General features: G+C 44.0%; 1 pseudogene; it reads left to right on the top strand.

Moving 5' to 3' along the window:
- Positions 1-6731: 6731 nt before the first annotated feature.
- On the top strand, positions 6732-8593 carry LOC112622166 (annotated as a pseudogene).
- The last annotated feature ends 13287 nt before the right edge of the window (positions 8594-21880 follow it).

The raw sequence follows: 21880 nt of genomic DNA on the forward strand, positions 1-21880 counted from the left end.
CCCCAGTCCCATTTGAGCCCTCAGATGATTCAGCCCTGGATGACAACTAGACAGCAACTTTGTGAGAGTCCCTGAGCCAGCAGCACTCAGAGAAACCACTTCTGGATTCCTGACCATTGGAAACTGTGGGAGGTGATAAATATTTGTTGATTTGAGCTGCTAAGTTGTAGGTGACTTGTTATGCAGCAGTAGATAACTAATACAGCTTCACAAAAGAGGATGAATCAATGAACTTTTTCATTTGCTCTAAATTCATTGTAAGATACTAAACATATCATTTGCTTTTAATATTTAAGAAGAATTTCCATTGCTATATAAGATATATTTTATTATCATTAACAATGATCTATTTTTTGATCTTCAACTTGTATGTTCTATTTAAACACAAAAGGAAGATCTATGCTATGCTAGGCTGATTCTATGATGACACCTCAATAACCACCCTTGGTTATTCACGTTACCCCAGTTACTCAGTTGACACTAACGCAGGTGCTGCTGTGAAGGGGTTTTGCAGATAGATTTCAGGTCCCCGGTCAGTTGACTTGAAGATGGGGATTATCCTGCTTGGACTGTCCTAATCAGGTAAGCTCTGAAAAGGACTGGGTTCTTCCTGAGAATAGAGACTCACAGTGTAGAGGGATTCAGCGTGAAGGATTTCCACCACCATGAGCTTTGAAAATGGAGGGATCATGGGGAAAGAACACTGGTGGCCAACAGGAATTAGAGGCCCTCCCCACCGTCTACTCTGATAGCCCAAAGGAAACAGGGACCTTAGTCCTACAATGGCCAGAAACCAAATTCTGCCAACGAGCTCTATATAAGCTTGGGGGAGAACCCCAGCCTTAAGATGAGGATACAGTTTTGCGAAACCCTGAACAAAGTATCTATCAAACTTGGCCTGGATTTCTGATTAAGGAAATGTACACAAATAAATGGGTGCTGTCTTAAGCCACTAAGTTTGTGGTAATTGGTTATGTACTAATAGAAAATTAATAAAAGGACCAGGCGCCAAGATGGCCGAATAGGAAGAGCTCCAGCCTCCAGCTACCAGCGTGAGTGACACAGAAGATGGGTGATTTCTGCATTTCCAACTCAGCCTCCGCTGCTGATCCTCAGGTAAACAGGGTTTGGAGTGGACCTCAAGCAAAATCCAACAGACCTGCAGCTGAGGGTCCTGACTACTAGAAAGAAAACTAACAAACAGAAAGGACATCCACACCAAAAACCCATCTGTACATCACCATGATCAAAGACCAAAGGTAGATAAAACCACAAAGATGGGGAAAAAGCAGTGCAGAAAAGCTGGAAATTCAAAAGATCAGAGCGCCTCCCCCTCTCCAAAGGAACGCAGCTCCTCGCCAGCAATGGAACAAAGCTGGATGGAGAATGACTTTGACAAGTTGAGAGAAGAAGGCTTCAGTCGATCAAACTCCTCAGAGCTAAAGGAGAACTATGAACCCAGCGCAAACAAACTAAAAACCTTGAAAAAAGATTTGACGAATGGCTAACTAGAAAAACCAATGCAGAGAAGTCCATAAACGACCTGATAGAGATGAAAACCATGACGCGAGAACTGCGTGACAAATGCACAAGCTTCAGTAACCAACTCGATCAACTGGAAGAAAAAGTGTCAGTGATTGAAGATCAAATGAATGAAATGAAGCAAGAAGAGAAGTTTAGAGAAAAAAGAGTAAAAAGAAATGAACAAAGTCTCCAAGAAATATGGGATGATGTGAAAAGACCAAATCTACGTCTGATTGGTGTACCTGAAAGTGATGGGGAGAATGGAACCAAGCTGGAAAACACTCTGCAGGCTATTATCCAGGAGAACTTTCCCAACCTAGTAAGGTAGGTCAACATTCAAATTCAGGAAATACAGAGAACGCCACAAAGATACTCCTCGAGAAGAGAAACTCCAAGACACGTAACTGTCAGATTCACCAAAGTTGAAATGAAGGAAAAAACGTTAAGGGCAGCCAGAGAGAAAGGTTGGGTTATCCACAAAGGGAAGCCCATCAAACTGACAGCGGGCCTCCAAGCCAGAAGAGACTGGGGGCCAATATTCAACATTCTTAAAGAAAAGAATTTTCAACCCAGAATTTCATATCCAGCCAAACTAAGTTTCATAAGTGAAGGAGAAATAAAATCCTTTACAGACAAGCAAATGCTGAGAGATTTTGTCACCACCAGGCCTGCCCTACAAGAGCTCCTGAGGAAGCACTAAACATGGAAAGGAACAACTGGTACCAACCATTGCAAAAGCATGCCAAAATGCAAAGACCATCAATGCTAGGAAGAAACTGCATCAACTAACGAGCAAAATAACCAGCCAACGTCATAATGACAAGATCAAGTTCACACATAACAATATTAACCTTAAATGTAAATTCTACCAGAGATACAAGAAGGAGCTGGTACCATTCCTTCTAAAACTATTTCAATCAATAGAAAGAGAGGGAATCCTCTCTAACTCATTTTATGAGGCCAACATCATCCTGATACCAAAGCCTGGCAGAGACACACATAAGAAAGAGAATTTTAGACCAATATCCCTGATGAACATCGATGCAAAAATCCTCAATAAAATACTGGCAAAGGGAATCCAGCAGTACATCAAAAAGCTATCCACCATGATCAAGTGGGCTTCATCCCTGGGATGCAAGGCTGGTTCAACATATGCAAATCAGTAAACGTAATCCAGCATATAAACAGAACCAAAGACAAAAACCACATGATTATCTCAATAGATGCAGAAAAGGCCTTTGACAAAATTCAACAGCACTTCATGCTAAAAACTCTTAATAAATTCGGTATTCATGGAACGTATCTCAAAATAATAAGAGCTATTTATGACAAACCCACAGCCAGTATCATACTGAATGGGCAAAAACTGGAAGCATTCCCCTTAAAAACTGGCACAAAACACGGATGCCCTCTCTCACCACTCCTATTCAACATAGTGTTGGAAGTTCTGGCCAGGGCAATCAGGCAAGAGAAAAAATAAAGAGTATTCAATTAGGAAAAGAAGAAGTCAAATTGTCCCTGTTTGCAGATGACATGATTGTATATTTAGAAAACCCCAGTGTCTCAGCCCAAAATCTCCTTAAGCTGATAAGCAACTTCAGCAAAGTTTCAGGATACAAAATCAATGTGCAAAAATCACAAACATTCTTATACACCAATAATAGACAGAGAGCCAAATCATGAATGAACTCCCATTCACAATAGCTTCAAAGGGAATAAAATACCTAGGAATCTAACTTACAAGGGATGTAAAGCACCTCTTCGAGGAGAACTGCAAACCGCTGCTCAATGAAATAAAAGAGGACACAAACATATGGGAAAACATTCCATGCTCATGGATAGGAAGAATCAACATCGTGAAAATGGCCATACTGCCCAAGATAATTGATAGATTCAATGCCATCCCCATCAAGCTACCAATGAGTTTCTTCACAGAATTGGAAAAAACTACTTTAAAGTTCATATGGAACCAAAAAAAAGCCTGCATTGCCAAGACAATCCTAAGTCAAAAGAACAAAGCTGGAGGCATCACGCTATCTGATTTCAAACTATACTACAAGTCTACAGTAACCAAAACAGCATGGCACTAGTACCAAAACAGAGATATAGACCAATGGAACAGAACAGAGCCCTCAGAAATAGTACCACACATCTACAACCATCTGATCTTTGACAAACCTGAGAGAAACAAGAAATGGGAAAAGGATTCCGTATTTAATAAATGGCACTGGGAAAACTGCTAGCCATAAGTAGAAAGCTGAAATTGGATCCCTTGCTTACTCCTTATACAAAAATTAATTCAAAAAATTAAATGTTAGACCTAAAACCATAAAAATCCTAGAAGAAAACCTAGGCAATACCATTCAGGACATAGGCACGGGCGAGGACTTCATGTATAAAACACCAAAGCAATGGTAACAAAAGCCAAAATTGACAAATGGGATCTAACTAAACTAAAGAACTTCCGCACAGCAAAAGAAACTACCATCAGAGTGAACAGGCAAGCTACAGAATGGGAGAAAAATTTTGCAATCTACTCATCTAACAAAGGGCTAATACCCAGAACCTACAAAGAACTCAAACAAATTTACAAGAAAAAAACAAACAACCCCATCAAAAAGTGGGCAAAGGAAATGAACAGACACTTCTCAAAAGAAGTCATTTATACAGCCAACAGACCCATTAAAAAATGCTCATCATCACTAGCCATCAGAGAAATGCAAATCAAAACCACAATGAGATACCATCTCACACCAGTTGGAATGGCGATCATTAAAAAGTCAGGAAACAACAAGTGCTGGAGAGGATGTGGAGAAATAGGAACACTTTTACACTGTTGGTGGGACTGTAAACTAGTTCAACCATTGTGGAAGATAGTGTGGCGATTCCTCAAGGATCTAGAACTAGATATACAATTTGACCCAGTCTTCCCATTACTGGGTATATACCAAAGGACTATAAATCATGCTGCTATAAAGACACATGCACACGTATGTTTACTGCGGCAGTATTCACAACAGCAAAGACTTGGAACCAACCCAAATGACCATCAATAACAGACTGCATTAAGAAAATGTGGCACATATACACCATGGAACACTATGCAGCCATGAAAAAGGATGAGTTCATGTCCTTTGTAGGGACATGGATGTAGCTGGAAACCATCATTCTCAGCAAACTATCGCAAGAACAGAAAACCAAAACACCGCATGTTCTCATGCATAGGTGGGAATTGAACAATGAGATCACTTGGACACAGGAAGGGGAGCATCACACACCAGGGCCTGTTGTGGGGTGGGGGGAGTGGGGAGGGCTAGCATTAGGAGATATACCTAATGTAAATGACGAATTAATGGGTGCAGCACACTAACATGGCACATGTATACATAGGTAACAAACCTGCAAGTTGTGCACATGTGCCCTAGAACATAAAGTATAATTAAAAAAAGAAAATCAATAAACAGATTCAACAGCTAAGCATATGACATTTTCTCCACTAGAATGAATTAGGGAACTGATATGCACAGTAGTTGCATAAAACCAAATGTTTCCTAACTTGCTTTGCATTATTCATTTTGTGATTTTTGTATGACACAATTTTTTGACACAATCATATTTCATTCATTTATTCAACAAAATTAACTTAGTGCCTACTATGTGCCAGATATGCTTTTATATGCTGCAGACACAACTTTGATCAAAACAACCCAAGCCCCTGTGCTCATGTGCCTTCCATTCTAGAGGCTTCTTGAGAGTGAGATGGAGCCATTCGAGAGTTTTAAGTGAAGAAATGACACAATCTGACTCACATTAGCAGGACTGCTGACCATTGTGGGGAGAACAGACATGAGCAGCAAGTGAGGGGACAGAGCTAGGGCCACAATTCAGTAGTGAGAGGGTAATAGAGACTAAGGGGAGAGGAGGGCCTGTGGGATGACAGGGACAGAGAGAAGGGCTGGAGAAGCAGGAGATGAGGTAAAGGAACAGAGAGAAAGAATTCTAAAGCAATGGAATTCTCAGACTTAAAAACAATGTTTTATAGATTTGTAATGCATTTATCCGCAGAGCATGACTCACTGTTATTTGCACCTTGGTCTTTAATATATTCTGTGGGACTGTCCAAAAACGAATTGCCTCCCTATGTTAAACAGGTTAAAAAAGGATATCAAGTGTCCCAATAAAACATGCACATAGCTTAGATGTGAATAATTTATAAAAATTGGCAGGTGCATGGGCCAGCCACTGTGGCTTATACCCATAATACCAGCATTTTGGGAGGCTGAGCTGGGAGGATCGCATGAGTCCAGGAGTTCAAGACCAGTCAGAGCAAGATAGGGAGACCTCATCTCTACAGATATATTTTTTAGAAAAATTAGCCAGGAGTGGTTGCACAGGCCTGTGGTGCCAGAAACGTGGGAGGCTGAGGGTGGAGCACTGATCGCATGAGCCCCGGAGGTCGAGGCTTCAGTGAGTCATGGGCGTGCCACTGCACTCCAGCCAGGGCAACAGAGTGATACCCTGTCTAAAAATAAATAAATAATAAATGATAAATAAAGACAGTTCACCAGCACTGGTGAAGGGCACTTTGGCTGCACTGAGCACTTGGAATTTTGAGGTGATTAAATTCTGTACAGGCTCCTGGTGGCAATATACGTAACACATTGAGGTTTGTATTGAGATGTCTTGGACTCACACACACAAACTCAGGGCTATGAAATAAAGATAATGTAAAAATACAACAGACCAGGGTCATACATACATAGTCTGGGGAAGTGAAACTTAGCTTTGTGAGTCTAATTGCAATGCATTTAGACACACACATTTATATATAAAGGTGCCAAAAATCACCTCTTCTACAAATTAGATTCGTGATCATTCAGGGGTTAGCAAGATGGTGCTACCCGCTGTAGCACAAGACCCTCGCGGAGACCCTCGACCCGACAAGAGCCCCAGGCATCTATACCCGATTCCATTTTCAGTTCTGGCTCAAATCCCGGGGGATTGGTAGGGAGGCAGGCTGGGCTCAGTGGCCTGGGCTGACCGCGGACGCGGGGACACGGTCTCACACCCTCCAATGGATACACGGCTGTGACCTGGACCCGGACTAGAGCCTCCTTCGCGGGTATGAACATACCCTACGATGGCACAGTTACCTCGTCCTAAACCAGGAACTGTGCTAATGGACCGCAGCGGACAAGGCAGCTCAGATGTCCTGGCTGAGGAACAGGCAGAGCTCCTCAAAACCTACCTGCAGGGAAGGTGAGCAGAGCGGCTCAAAAGGCCTTAAGAATGGGAAGGAGACGCTGCAGTGCGCGGGTACCAGCGGCCACTGGGCGCCTCCCTGATCTCCTGCAGATTCCTCGAGCCACCTTCCAAAAGAAGGGGAGGAAAATGAGACCAATCCTAAAATATCCCTCGCCCTCTTGTCTTGAGGAAGAAGAGTCCTCCTGGGTTTCAGATCCTACACCAGAGAGTGACTGAGGGCCCGCCCTGCACTCTGGGACTATTAAAGGATGAAGTCTCTGAGGGAAAGGAGGGAAGACAATCCCTGGAATACTGATCTGTGATTCCCTTTGACCCCACAACAGGCTTGGGCACCAGGAGTTTTCCTCTCAGGCCTTGTTCTCTGCCTCACACTCAACGTGTATCTGTTGGTCTGATTCCAGTTTTTCTGAGCCCCTTGGCCTCCACTCAGGTCAGGAACAGAAATCTCTGTTCTAGCCTCAGACACTAGAACTTTCCAAGGAATAGATTACCCAGGTGCCTGTGTCCAGGCTGGTGTCTGGGTTCTGTGCTCCCTTCCCCACCCCAGGTGTCCTGTCCATTCTCAGGATAGTCACATGGGTGCTGCTGGAGTATCCCATGAAGAATACAAAGTGGCTGAATTTTCTGACTCTTCCCCTCAGATACCCCAAAGACACACGTGATCCAGCACCCTATCTCCGACCATGAGGCCACCCTGAGGTTCTGGGCCCTGGGCTTCTACCCTGTGGAGATCACACTGACCCAGAAGCTGGATGGGGAGAACAAATTCAGGACGTAGAGCTTGTGGAGACAGACCTGCAGGGTACAGAACCTGCCAAAAGTGGGCAGCTATGGTGGTGACTTCTTGAGAGAAGCAGAGATACACATGCCATGTGCAGCCTGAGGGGCTGCCAGAGCCCCTCACACTGAGATGGGGTAAGGAGACGAATGTGGGGTCATGTCTCTTCTCAGGGAAAGCAGGAGTCCTTCTGGAACCCTTCAGCAAAGTCAGGGCTGAGGCCTGGGGGAGAGGGCCCCTCACGTTCCCCTCCTTTCCTAGAGCTGTCTTCCCAGCCCACCATCCCCACTGTGGGCATCGTAGCTGGCCTGGTTGTTCTCGGTGCTGTGGTCCCCAGAGCTGTGGTCACTGCTGTGATGTGGAGGTAAGAGGCCAGGTAGGAAAGGGGTAGGCTCGGAGTTTTCTTCTTCCATTGGTGAATTTCGAGCCCCATAATGGGAGTGGGCTGGTATCCTGCCTTGTTGTGAGGCACCATCTCCACAAACATTTACCCTGGTCAGAGGCCCTGTCAATACTTACTCTTTTGTAAAGCACCTGTGAAAATGAAGGACAAATTTATAACCTTGATTGTGGTCATGGGAACCTGGCTCCCGGCAGTCACAGGTCAGGGGAAGGTCCCTGCTGAGGACAGACGTCAGTAGGACAATTGGTCCAGCTTCAACACATCCTCTTCCCTCGGGTTTCCTGATCCTGACCTGGGTCTGCAGTCACAGTTCTGGAAAGTCCTCTGGGATCTCACGGCCCTGCCTCCTCCCTGGCCTCTCACAGTTTGTTTTCTTTCCACAGATGGAAAAGGAGCAGCCGTGCTCAGGCTTCATGTAAGTGTGGTAGGGATGGGAGAGTGATCCCCGAGATCCTTGGGATAGTGTAGACAGGAGCCCATGGGGGAGCTCACCCACCCCACAATTCCTCCTTTAGTCACATCACCTGTGGGCTCTGAACAGATTTTGTTTTCATTCCACCCCAAACAGGGACAGTATCCAGGGCTCTGATGTGTCTCTCAAGGCTTGTAAAATGACACCTTAGAGGGCCTGAAGTGAAGGAGGACTTGGGGCAGAAGGGATAAAACCAGGCTCTGGAGATTCTTTGAATTTTTCAGTGTGTGGTGGGCTGTTCAGTGTCACCATTTACCATGACTGACCTAATTTGTTCATGACTATGTTTTTTCTAAGTCTGCCTTGTGAGGGACTGAGATGCAAACTTTGTTCATGCCTCCCCTTTGTGATGTTAAGGGACTCTGGCTTCTCTTTATACCAAGGCATCTAAATATGTCTACGTCCCTGATGACATGTGAGAAGTGGGAAGACCAGCCCACCCTCACATCCATCATGACCCCTGTTATCGTTTGGATCTGTGTCCCCACCCAAATCTTACGTTCAGTTGTAATCCCCAGTGTTAAAGATGATGATTAGCTCATGAGGATGGTTCCGTCTTGAATAGTTTAGAACCATCTCTTTGGTGCTGTTCTTGTGATAGTTCTCACGAGATCTGGTGTTTGAAAGTGTGTGGCACCTCTCTGCTCTCTCTCCCTGCTGCTCCAGGCATGTGAGTCATGCCTGCTCCCCCTTAACCTTCCAGCATGATTGAAAGTTTCCTGAGGCCATCTTATAAGTAGAGCAGATGCCAGAATCATACTTTCTGTATAGAATGCAGAATCATGAGCCAATTTAAACTCTTTTCTTTCTAAATTACTCAATCTCAGATATTCCTTTATAACAATGTGAGAATGAACTAGTCCAGAAAATCAGTACCAGGAACTGGGTATTGCTGTAAAGGTAGCTGAAAATGTGGAAATGGCTTTGGAACTGGGTAACAGGCAGAGGTTAGAAGAGTTTAGAGAGTTCACAAGACAAGAAAATGAGGGAAAATTTGCAACTTTCTAGAGATTTGTTAAGTTGTTGTGACCAAAATGTTGATAGTGATATGGACAGTAGAGTCCAGGCTGATGAGGTCTCAGATGGAGATGAGGAACTTATTGAGACCTAGAGGAAAGGCCACTTTTGATATTAATTGACAAAGAACTTGGAGGCATTGTGCCCCTTCTCTAGGGATCTGTAGAACTTTGAACTTGAGAGTGATGTATAAGGGTATCTGGTGGAAGAAATTTCTAAGCAGCATAGCATTCCAGATTTGGCCTGGTTGCTTGTAATAGCCTATGCACATATATTTGAGCAAAGAAATGGCCTGAAAATAAAACTGATATTTAAGGGGGAAATTTAATATCCAGGACAATTCCTAGTGGAGCTGCAGCAGCAGGACCCCTGCCAGGACTACTAAATGGTAGAGCCACTGGCAATGTGCAACCTCAGCCTGGAAAAGTCATAGGCATTCAGTTTTCATCCATGAGAGCAGTTATATGGGTTATGTTCGGCAAAGCCATGGATGTGGAGCTGCAAATGGTATTGTGAGCCCACTGCTTGTACCAGCCATTGTGCTCAGGATTCAAGATATAGAGTCAGAGGAGATTATTTTAGAGTTCTGAGTTTTAATGTCCGCTATGATGAGGTTCAGCCTTGTGAGGACACTGCATTCATTTATTTTGGCCCAGTTATTCCATTTGGAATGGAAGTGTGTAAGAAATGTCTCTTCCACTGTTGTATTAATATTTTAGAAGTAAATAATATTTTTTGTTAATTTTACAGGCTTATAGCTATAAGAACTTACTTTCCATCTCAGATGAGACTTTGGAATTTTGAGTTGATACTGGAATAACCTAACACATTTGAGACAATTGGGAGAAGATTATTGTATTTTGTAATGTGAGAAGAACCTGAACTCTGGCTGGCTAGGGGCAGGATGCAATGATATAAATATTTATTCCCTGATACCTCATGTTAAAAATGTGACCCCCAATTTTGGACGTGAGGCCTAATGGGTGCCGTTTGGGTCATGGGGGCCAATCTTTTATGAATACAGAGATACTGCCCTCTCTGGAGGGTGAATGAATTGTTGCTCTATTAGTTTCCAGGAGAGTTAGTTGTTAAAAAGAGCTTGGCACCTTCCTACTCTGTCTGTTCCTCTGTTACCATTTGATCTCTGCACATACCAGCTCCCCTTTGCCTTCTGCCATGAGTGGAAGCAGCCTGAGGCCCTCACTCTTATCACTCAAGAGATTGTAAGGTTTTTAGGATAAACCACGGAAAAGGACTAAATGTTTTTGTTATACCTCAGATTACTTTTTTTTTTTTTTTTGCCCATATATCTTTTATAGGAAAAGAATTATGACAGTAAAGAGGTATTGGCATATTATCAGAGTCTCATTCAGTCATTCAAAATTAGACCAGTTTATCATCATCTTATATGAATATGTGTCCCAGAATGAAGTCACTCAGCTTTGCAGGCACCACTCAATCTTACTGGGTTCCAAAAACAAGAATGGTCTCAGGGACATATGGCTTCACCCTTTTGGGCATTCAGTATAATTGACCTAAGAGACAATATCTTCTCTTGCTCACACCACTTTTGAGGAGTTAAGCTAATTTTGAATTTTCCTCATTACATAACCCTTTGATTTATTCACTTACCCTCAGTCACTATTCCTCCTTCTGTCCCCTTATATCAGTCTTTTCAAGTTTTGGAAGTAACATTGGGTTTGGCTGCTGTGCTGGCCAAGACTTCAGGCAGCAATAGTATTCTAGTATGTCTTCCCTCAGTCTACTCTTGATCATAGAGGGTAGGTTACACAGATAAGCAACTAGTGGGGGTTATCTGACTACCAGGCTACATAGCTCTACTTACTGTTAACCCGACTTTGCCAGATGAAATGAAGGCACAGCACAATCTTTGATTTGCTTGGGAAATCTTACATAAAGGTGTAAAAATACAGTTATAGTTTTTTGCTTAAGGATAATTCCTGTTTCTGGCACTTTTATTTGCATCCCTATTCCTGATACCACGGCATCACATATGAAAAAAGAAATTTGAGGTGAAGTGTAGTCATTACTCCAGCATCCTCTCCCCTTAGGAAGAATTGTATGTATAGTCATAACAATATAGCCCTGATGCATCAGGAAAAAGAGTGGATGTGACCTAGTGGAGTCCCTCTTGCAGCCCTACCCATGTTGACAGTGAGCACATTAATGGAGATATAAATTGCCCAACAATTAGATTGGCAGTTTTTAGACAACTAATGTTTCAATTGACCATTTCAATGTTCTATCAAAATTTTCCCCTAAGGAGGACATCTCCCTGTGCATTGTTGGCCGTTTGAGGCTGTAAAGTGTGTTTTCTTGTGTAAAGAAATGGGACTCAGTAGTTCGCATTGGTGCAATCTCTTCTTTTCTGGTTCTTTTATAGCCCTTGAAGCATTGACATCTACCCCTGGTTGAGCATAGCCCAATCCAGAGTCAGTGACTTTCCTGTCAAGATTGGTTTGCAGCTCCTTTGGGGTTGCTGGCATCAGTCTGGCTTGCCAGCTATGTATGATCAAAGCCTTCCCACTAGAGAATCTGTCACAGCCATCTGCTGCCTCTGTCTGTTTTCTTGACCAACAGTCAAAACAGAGGTTATGAGAAATTACCAAAATTGTGAACGAAAGAGAGATCATCACTAATGACCCTTTAGGAATTAAAAAGCATTTTAAGTGAATACTCTAAAAAACCTCAAGTCAATAAGTTAGACTACTTAGATAAAATAGATTCACACAAAGATAGAAATTGCCAAAACTGACTCCTCCTCATAGAAAATCTGAATAGAACTGTACACTAAGTCAGTAATTTAAAAACTTTCTCACAAAGAAATGCCAAAGCCCAGATATCTTCACTGGTGAATTCTATCAAATATTTCAAAAGCTCTTTCAGATGAGAAGAGAGAAGTCAAGAGTTTCCAGCTCATTTACAGAACTGGCATTGCTAATATAAAAGTCAGAGCAAGACTCACAAGAAAATGATACCAGAGACCAGTATCACCAATAAACATAAATGAAAACATCCCTAACAAACATAGGCAGACAATACAACGCCACATAAAAAAGATTACACTCCATGACCAATGGGATTCATCCCAGGAATGTAAGATTGGATTAACAACTGGAAAACAGCTAATGGAATGTACCATATTAATGGAATAAAAGACATAATTATGTCGAAAGGTGCAGAAGAAACAGTTGACAAAAATGTTAACAGCACTCGTGTTCATAAGTTTCAACAAAACAGGAATGGAAGGGACCTTCCTCACTCTGATAAAGGGAATCTATAAAAACCCCACAACTAAATTCATGCTTAATGAAGAAAAACTGAATGCTTTTCTTCTAAGATGGGGATCAGTGCAAGGATGTCCAATCCCATCACTTGTATTTAACATTGTACTGGAGATTGTAGTCAGTGCAATAAGGCAAAAAATGAAAAATTAAAGTCATCCAGCCATCCAGGTAAAAATGAAAACATAAAACTCTATTCACAGATAACATGACCTTGTCTGTAGAATTAACAAGCAGGTAAAAGCCTGCTAGCACTAGCAAATGAATCCAAAAGTGCCCATAGGATATAAAATCAATATAAAAATTAATTATTAACATATTTCTCTATACAAGCAATGACAACCTCAACTTTCCTATCACAGTAGTTACAAACAGAGCAAAATGGGAATAAATTTAGGAAGAGAGCAGTGTTTGTTCGCTGAGAAGTACAAAACATTACTGAGAGAAATTAAAGGTCTAAATAAACGGAGAGATGCAGTTGGAAAGCTCAATAACACTGTTAAGATGGCAGTTCTCTCGCAGTAGATCTATGGTTTCAACACAATCTCTATCAAAATCCCAGCAGAAATTTTATAGAAAATTGACAAAAGAATCCTAAAAATGTATGTGAAAATGCAGAGGATGCAGAAGAATCAACACAAATTTAGAAAAAAAAATGGAATGTCATAGAAAACTACAATAATCCAGACAGTGTGAAACTGAGAGACACAGAGATCAATGAACAGAAGTGAGAATCTAGAAAGATATTCTTACATTTTTTTGTCAATTGATTTTCAATGAAGCTGCATAGGTAATACAATGTGACACTTAACACCATTTAAAATATCAGCTCAAACAAATTATAGCCCTAAAGAGCTAACGTTTATGACTTAAAACTGTAAAATTTGTCAAAGAAAATACAGGGAAAATTTTTGTGACTTTGGGTAGTTAGGCAAAAGATTCTTAGATAAAATACCAAAAGCATGATCTACAAATGAAAAAAAAAAGGAGAGAGAGAGACGTTGGGCTTAGTTAAAACTTTAGGCTGGGCCCAGTGGCTCGCGCCTGTAATCCCAGCACTTTGGGAGGCCAAGGCGGGTGGATCATGAGGTTAGGAGATCAAGACCATCCTGGCTAACATGGAGAAGCCCCATCTCTACTAAAAAATCCAAAAAATTAGCCGGGTGTGGTGGCGGGCGCCGGTAGTCCCAGCTACTTGGGAGGCTGAGGCGGGTGAATGGCCTGAACCTGGGAGGTGGAGCTTGCAATGAGTCAAGATTAGGCCACTGCACTCCAGCCTGGGTGATAGAGTGAGACTCCGCCTCAAAAAAAAAAAAAAAAAAAATTGAAAACTTTAGTGCTCCAAAACACATTATTGAGAAAATGAGAAGACAAGCCATAGACTAGGAGAAAATATTTCACAATTTATCACAAATTACAGTTGTGATGAGGAACCTGTATCCAGAATATGTGATGAGTTATTAAATTCAACGTAAGAAGACAAGCAACTCAACTAAAAATGAGCGAAACACACAAATATGCTCAACTGACTTTTACAAAAGCACAAAAGCAATTCAGTGAAGGAAGGAGTGCTTTCCCATCAATGGTGCTGGAGCAACTAGACAAGCACAGTGGAATAAAATAACCTCAGCCCAAACCTCACACTTTATACAAAAAATAACTCAAAATGAATCACAAGCTTTAATGTAAAACACAGAATTAAAATGACAAACATTGAACCAGGTGTGGTATCACAGGCCTGTACTCTCAACTACTCAGGAGGCTGAGGTGGGAAGATCCCTTGGGCCCAGGAGTTCAAGGCCAGCCTAGGCAAAAATTTTTTTTAAAATAAATAATAAATTTAAAATTTAAAATTGCAAATCTTTTAAGAAAAAATCATCAGAATTAAGACTGGACAAATAGTTCTTAGACATAACACCAAAAGTATGATCCATCAAAGAAAAAATTAACAAATTAGATCTTATCAAAACTAAAAGCTATTGCTCTGTGAGAGACCTGTGAAGAGCTAAAAAGACAAGCTACAGCACGAGAGAAGATATTTGCAGACAACATATTCAATAAAGACTTGCATTCAGAATATATGGAGAAATTTAAAAACTCAACAGTAAAAATGAAATCCAAATACACAATAGGCTATGAGCAAGACACAATCAGATGTTTCACTAACGAGGATAAACACCAGGCTAACAAGCAGATGAAAAGACGCTCAATGTAATTATCCAGTAAGAGAACACAAATTAAATCCACAATGATAGGAATGGCTGAAATACAAAATAAAGGTAGCAACAGATGCTGGCAAGGATGCAGAAAAACTGGGTCACTCTTATATTGCTGGTAGTAATATATTTTAAAATGGGACAGCCACTCTGGAAATGGATGTCGCAGTTTTCTTCAAACTGAACATGCAGTTTACCTTATGACTAGCAATTGCCCTACTAGGCACTTATTTCAAACAAGGGAAAAGTTTGTGTTCACAAAATACCTGTACACAAATACTCTTGTGGCTTTATTCATAATACCCCCAAACTGGAAATAATGTCACTGTCTTTCCGTGGGTGAGTGAGATCTGCTGGTTGAACTCATAACTGAGTCACACAAGTGCCCTTTCTCAAGGTTACCATCCTGCTTCTCTGTGTAGTATGTGTTTTATGCATATTTCCCATTTTCTCACAAAAATATTAAAGACATGTACTCAAGGATTAAAATTTAATGAACATAAATTTTTTTACTGCTCCATCAAAAAGATTCTTAAGTGGGAATGCAGTTTGGAGCCACTGCCTTGGTTCTGCTAAGGTGCTGGGTGTGTTACCTACCTTGGCATTTGCAGCATTAATGGAAAAGTCAACATAATGAAACAGGTAGATGGCATCTTGGTATTACTGTGAAAACAGGTTTCCCTCCAGGACTCTCTGAAGGCAGCTCAGGGGACACACTTTCAAAATGGCAAAGATCAATTATGGTTCCTAGTGGGACACAACCCCTAGCCTATTCCAGTTCAGCCTTCTCTTTCTCTTTCTTTCTCTCTCTCTCTCTCTCTCTCTTTTCCCTCATTCTTCCAACTTATAATTGTATAAGTTGCTGTGAATCTGTCCCTCACTGAGAACTGACAGGGTGATGTGGGGGAGGAGGGGAGATTTCTTTGTGCTGTGTCAAGGCATCAAGGCAGACCTCTGCTTCTCTCCTGAACCTCACACTCTATCCCTTCCCAGACACTTGAATTAAAACACAGACCAGAAACGTCTGTTTAAGAACTAAATATCAATAGTATAAAATACAAAGATAGAGTAGAATGGGATAATTCATGAGAGTGTAACAAGGGTGATAGGACCTCAAGGTGCCAGGAAAGCTGGTCCTGGGCTCCCCAGGAAGAGCTGTCACCAGGACACTCACTCATAAAGGTCACCTATAATAATGCAATTACAGCATATGTAATATATCAAAATATAATAAAATAACAAAAATAATATGGCACAGCTGCAAACACCTCATATATACTAACCCTTTTCATTCATCCAACCACAATAAATAAATGCTATCAGTTTCCCTATTTCATAGATGAGGAAACTGAGGCACCAAGAGGGAAAGTGCTGGTGAGACCCAGGCAGGGAGTTGAATCCAGGCCACCTGGCTGCAGAGTCTAGCTGCCCTCAGTGGCACCAGTGGACCCAGGAGATGACATGGGAGACTGAAATCCCAGTTGTGCACTGCCCTGGTGGTCTCCTGTCCCAACGAGGTGTTGATCCGGGCCTTGTAGGTTCCCATGCTCTGGAGAAAAGAGAGAAACAGTACATGTTCCACTGGGTGCAGGGCGCTGCTTTTATTCCCTGAGGACCTCTCCCTCCTCAGTCACTCCAAAATCAGATGCACCCTTTCTCTGAGGGAAGATGACGTCCCCACTTTTTTCTCCCTCCCATGACACTTTTCCCAGCCCCTGCCAGTCCCCTCCCGTGACTCCATCAGCATCAGCACCTGCCCTGTGCCCAGCACCCACCCCGGCAATGAGTGAAAGGACCCCAGGACTCAGGAACAAGACCTAGGAGGAAACTCAGTGCCCTCCCCTCCTCTCACGCCTGACCAGCCCTGACACAGTGGGAGGCCTCCCCAAAGAGAGGCCCTGGCCCTATCTCCATGTCCCTCCAGACCTGGGCTGGGTCACACACACAGTCCTCCCCACTCAGTCCTCAGTCCCTCCTCATCTGCGGAGGCACCTGCACACCAGGGCAGACCCTGAACATTGTGGGTTCTGCACTCCAGAGGTGGCTCACTGTTCCTCCCCTCCCAGCTCTAAGCAGACAACTCCTAACTGGAGATCCCATCAGGAAGCCCTGGGGCTCACAGGCCCAGCATGGAAATATGTGGCTGCCATGGAGTCTGCACCCGACGTGATGCTGGTGATTCCCTTGCTCAAGGAGGCCCAGTCTCCCCTCCCCATAACCTGCATGTGGGCTGTGCTTGCTCCTGCCTATCCACTCACCCCTGGAAATGCAGTTCCACCCCAGGGCTGCCGCTTGGTGGGGCTGCAGGACCTTCCTGCCACGTTCCTAGCAGGGATTCCACCCAGGCCACTGCCATGGAAGCCCACAGGGGATCTTCTCCTTTTCCTTGTGGAGTAGGGGGTTTCTTCAGACCCCTCAGCCTGAGGCTGCCTCCACCCACCCTCTGCACCTGGGGACTGCCACCGCCACAACCATCATCTCCCACATGGACCCTCAGAGAAAGGAAGCTCTAAATTTGAGTTCCTGTTCCATTCAACATGCTTTACATCAGTATCGGTCCCAACTGAAATTATGTTGATGCACATCAACATTTAAAGCAGGAATTTTGAGAAATTGACATGTGATTTTCATATCCTTTGTCTGGCCAATTTTCCCAGTGATCTATGAGGAAACCATTCCTGCCTACAGGGAACCAGAGCTGACAATCCCTCTACGGGAGACTCCGCAGGTGGGAGCAGGAGCAACCACAGACCTGCACTTCCCGTGCTGTGAGTGCCTCCTGGACGGGGCCCTCTTGCTGCAGGGTAGGGGAGGAACCATCCCATCTGCCCAGGCCTGAGGGACTGACTAACAATGCCATTAGGTTCAAGAATGAGATAACACCACCCCACTGGCCAGGCACACAGAAATGGGGAAATGGCAGAAACACTCGGGTTTCCTGGACACCCCAGCCTCTCCCTGTCCCCTGCACTGCCTCTGTCTTTGCAGAAACACAAACATTTCTGCTTTCTCTTTTCTTCACCCCTCAAACAACCTGACTATGGGGGAAATTATTCTCTCTCTTATTTTAAACTTACCAGGCAATGATTACATTAAGAACAAAAAAATTGGCTCAGGAAAGGCAAGGTGAGGCCACAGAACACAGAACAAAGCCCCAAAAACACAGTCCCTGGGGACTATGACCCTCGCGGGCTGGAAAAACTAACAACCCCCTGGACATAGGATGAAAACAGGGACCACAGCTGCGCTGACGGGGGGCTGGTCCGCACTCCCCAAATAGCCCAGGGACATACGCCTATCACCTTGTCCATATCATCTGCAAGAAAACACAGGGAGGCAGGGGCCACATGGTGGGAATCTGGAAAAAGCACGGCCTCAAGTGACCCAGAGGACACAACACCCCTGAGAGAGAGCTCCCGGATGAGGTGCATGGGGAGCTGCCAAGTGGAAGAGGACGGCCGTGTGCACTCAGGACCCTCCCTGGTACAAGGGAGGCCACAAAGGGAACTGCGCATGCAGGGCCCCTCAGTCAGCCTCATGGGTCTTTTTCTTGGTGTCCTTCTGATGGCTGGAGAAACATGAGTGAGGGATGCAGAGAGGGAGGACTAGAGGCTCTGCCTGTCCTCGATTCCTCTCCAGTTTCTAACCCCTCACCAGATCACAGCCGCCTTTACTGTTTGCTCCCTCTGAGATAGTGATTATCCAGGCCCTCAGCAATCAGCAAGCGATTCCCAGCTCATCCACCTGGATGCGCCCTGGTCAGCCTGAGAGACAGAGAGAGCGGGATGGGGACAGAGCAGGTGCCACGGCCCTCCCTACTGCCCACCCCTCACCTGCAGTAGGAGGAGGCCACAGTTGGACAGTGGCTTGTCTTGGCTCAGCCCTGGCTTGGGAAGGATTTAAGGGTATAAAAAATAGCCTGCATGTGATGGTTCATGTTCAATTCTATGTGCCTCAGTATAGGTTTAAGCAGGGTACATGGTCATAAAGAGATAAAGAAGCAAAATGTACTAAGCCACCACTCCCTCTCCTTCTTGCTTTCCCTTTCATGCACCAGCCAGGTGCCTATCAGTTGGGGTCCCCTCAACAACCCCCTCCCCACCTCACCAAAAATTTAGTTTAGGCTAGCTCACAGAGTAGATAATTGTACCCTTTCTTATCAACTAGGTGCAACCGTTAGGGCCATAAGTCAAATGTTTAAGGAGTCCTGAGACAATCGCAATGTGTTATGGGCTGCAACAAAATGCAGCAAAAAGACCTAAAGAACATACTCAAAGTCTTAATCAAAGTACCAATTTATGATGTCCAGGAAGATCGTAACCCCATAGTACTCAGCTAATGAGGAACTGGGAGAGGGACTTGAGCACTAGGGAATACACTGTTGAAACCGTCCCTGGTGTGCCTGCATTCCAGACACCTGATATTGCAACTGTCACTAAAAGTCTCACTTTTGCTGTTCTCTGGGTCTCTTGAGTCCATACTTTGGGTTTGAATGAGTGAGTTTGCTTCTCAAAATCTAGTGGCCTGTATGGGGTTCTCTGTGCTTGTGTGAAGTGAGACTCTGGCTGAAAGGGGATATGCGTACCACTTGACACATGTGGTCCATTCTGTCCGGATGTCCTGGCTTCCCACAGAAGCCATAGACAAACTTGAAACTGTTATTCAGGAGACAACGAAAGTGACGGGGGCTGGGTGGAGGGGAAGCAGGCACTGCAGCAATCAGGCAACCTCATGCATGAGCCCGGGTAGGAAGACTGGACTATGCGCACTGTCTTGGTGGTTGGACATTTTCGGAGTTTGAGTGCGTGTGACTGAGACATCTTAGATATGAAGTGAGGGCGGAGTCCTAAACCCCCGTTCCATTCTCCCGTGAGGGAAACAGCCAGAGACCGAAAAAGCAGCTGATTCGCAGGGTAGGAAGAGACCTCCAGTAAGGGGGGTTGAGTACACAGGGAAACTAAGACACAGGGAGCAGTTGAAAATGGGAAGCAAAAATTCTAGGCCTAGGGAACAAAGAAAGGAGGAAGTCAAGGAGGACCCCTCCAGCATCCCCCCAGATAGTCCACTGAGGAGGATGTTACAGGCTTGGGGGCATAATCCCTGAACCAGGAATAAGGAAAAACAAAAAATAATAAAGTATTGCTGTTTTATCCGGCCTAAAGAGCCTATCAGTCAACCTTTGGTCTTTGAGCCTAAGTTTAGCTCAAATAAGGATTAGGTATGCCAACTTTAATTCTCTATGTGAATGATACAACCTCATCCTCACAAAAGGAGAAAGGTTATGCTATTTGTTGGATTAGTGAATTAACCCCCGTGTTCCCCCTAGGGAACTAGCAAGGAGGGCCTAGTAAAGAGCACTCACCCAATGAAAAGACCTGGGATCCCGTAACACTTGCTCCCTGGCCCATACATCTCACAAAGTAGAGGACAAGGAGATCAGGGGGTAACAGGAAGGTCGGAGGAAAAGAAATCTAGAGGTCATGAAGGAGCTAAACCCAGTGCTCCCTTAAATCCTTGTACAAACTTAAAGAAAGTATTGGAACAATGTAAGAAGGACATTAAGAATTTCCCTATTCCTTCTAAACAGCAGGTGTCTAACATGTACCCGCTTAGAAAAGTCCCTATGGGATAGGGAATAATTAGATTTGTGAGTACACCTTTAACAAGTACTGAGGTCATGAATTTTAAAATGGAAATGATGTCATTCTTAGAAGCTAGCTCTCAGTAAGGCTGCAGCAAAGCAAGGGGGCTACATAAGGAAAATCAGAACTAGGATCATAAACTCAAATGACTACAAGGTCAGCAAATAATAAAAAGGGAGGCTGCAGGGCTGGGTGGGAACTAGGGCGGCTGCTCAGCGGTTCTTACAGTACGGGCACTGTGTTGCCAGGAATAGCAGGACGGGTCCCAGCTCTGTGGCCTCAACTTTGCAAACCTAACAATGGCTCAAGAAGCGGGGACTCAGCCAGGCGCGGTGGTTCACGCCTGTAATCCCAGCACTTTGGGAGGCCGAGACGGGCAGATCACAAGGTCAGGAGATCAAAACCATCCTAGCTAACACAGTGAAACCCCGTCTCTACTGAAAATGCAAAAAATTAGCGGGGTGTGGTGGCGGGCGCCTGTAGTCCCAGCTACTCAGGAGGCTGAGGCAGGAGAATGGTGTGAACCTGGGAGGCGGAGCTTGCAGTGAGCTGAGATTGCACCACTGCACTCCAGCCTGGGCGACAGAGCGAGACTCCACCTCAAAAAAAAAAAAAAAGAAGAAGCGGGGACTCAGCCGGGATGTGGAGAAAGAAGGCCCCACCGAAATTTCATCAGTAACCTAGCCCCACCCCAGTGACTGCTCACCCAATGAAAATGGACGCCTGGATCCTAGGATCAATCATAAGTGGGAAGGGCGGGGCCACATGCCAAATAGAAAGTTCACGACCAATTATAGATTTCTTTGTTCCTTCCCTACTCCTACTGCTTAAAAAAAAAAAAAAAGTTAAACGTCTTCCCAATTAGATAATGGCGACTGTGGCACAACCACCTGATTATGCTAAAAGCCACTGAACTGTACACTTGAAACTGGTAAATTATGAGGCACATGAATTGTGTCCCACTAATAATAACGCTGTCCAGAAAGCCTCTTTCAATTGAGAGAACTGCCTCCTCCCAAACACACATTTCTTTGTGTTCAGAGCATCTAGCCAGGAGTCCTCAAACCTGTCTTCACAGAACCACCCGGAGAGGTTTTAATATCCACGGTCCCAGGCCACAGCCCAAACCAATGGAATCAGTAAGCCTAGGTTAGACCTAAGCCTTAGCATCTTTTAAAGCTCCCTGGGAGGTTCCAATGTGTAGTCAAGTTTTAGAACCACTATTCTAGTCCATAGTTTGAACATCTCTGATGGTACC

This window comes from Theropithecus gelada, chromosome 4 (genome assembly GCF_003255815.1).
Source record: "Theropithecus gelada isolate Dixy chromosome 4, Tgel_1.0, whole genome shotgun sequence".
NCBI classification, from domain to species: Eukaryota; Metazoa; Chordata; class Mammalia; order Primates; family Cercopithecidae; genus Theropithecus; species Theropithecus gelada.